Below are 1000 nucleotides of genomic sequence, written 5' to 3' on the forward strand. Positions count from 1 at the left end.
TTCTACCGCGATAATTATGTAGAATTAAATTAATTGTCTAATATAAAAAAAAAAGTTATTGCTCTCTGGCATCTCACTTTGAGCTCAGAGTCTGAGAGGCTTTTCCTCTATCAAACTATTTTTTTGCCTCTTATTTAGTGGAAATATTGATGTTGATGAGATTTTTTCCAAAATAATAACCTTTTTCAACCTTTATAGCTCCACTGTTGAAAATTAAAAGCTAACATTCACAAATGACAGTGAAATAAAATCCAGTCTAACATCTGGTTTGAGGCGATTCCTCCGGAACCTGTTGGAGGAAAAATATCCCAACTTCAGAAGATGAGCTTTAACCTAACAGAGCTCTGTGGTTCCTCCTATCAGTATGAGACTCAGGATGAGGAGGAGCCATGTTAGGAAGACGAAGTGGAAGCTGCAGGATCTTCAGAACAAACAGGTCATGATGCTCGGCTACTGATTATCCCTCTGTCTGGACACAGGATCAATAGAACCAGTTTAAAAGATAAAATGAATGGTTATATGCCAGACATGGAAAACTGGGATGCACTCCATGCCATGATGTTCAGAATTTAGGTCTCATGGCATCTCAAGGTTTCAACATTGCAGCCAATAGACTGAAGGAAATACAGATTTATTTTGTAGCAATTCAAGAACTACCAGCTTTTATCGCTTCGCAAAAAATTCATCAGCACATACATACACTTTTATCATAGTACCCCCAACAATTTAAAACTACTTTCAACCCTGATCCAAAGAGACAAACAATATCAGACATTAAATGACAGACATGAGAAAATAAACAGGAGGAAAATCTTGGAGGTCAGAGGTCATCATCAGGATCCAGTCAGAGCCTCTTTAGACTCAAACTGCTGCAGCTTCAACCTCTGAGGATCAACAGAACACAGAGACCGTTCTCTACTTTACTGAGATCAGAACCTGCAGAGAGAAGAAGGAAGGAGAGATCAGATCAGTGTTTCCAGCCTCTCCAGCAGCAGTCAGT

Source organism: Poecilia formosa, unplaced genomic scaffold, assembly GCF_000485575.1.
Source record: "Poecilia formosa unplaced genomic scaffold, Poecilia_formosa-5.1.2 Scaffold548, whole genome shotgun sequence".
Classification (NCBI taxonomy): domain Eukaryota; kingdom Metazoa; phylum Chordata; class Actinopteri; order Cyprinodontiformes; family Poeciliidae; genus Poecilia; species Poecilia formosa.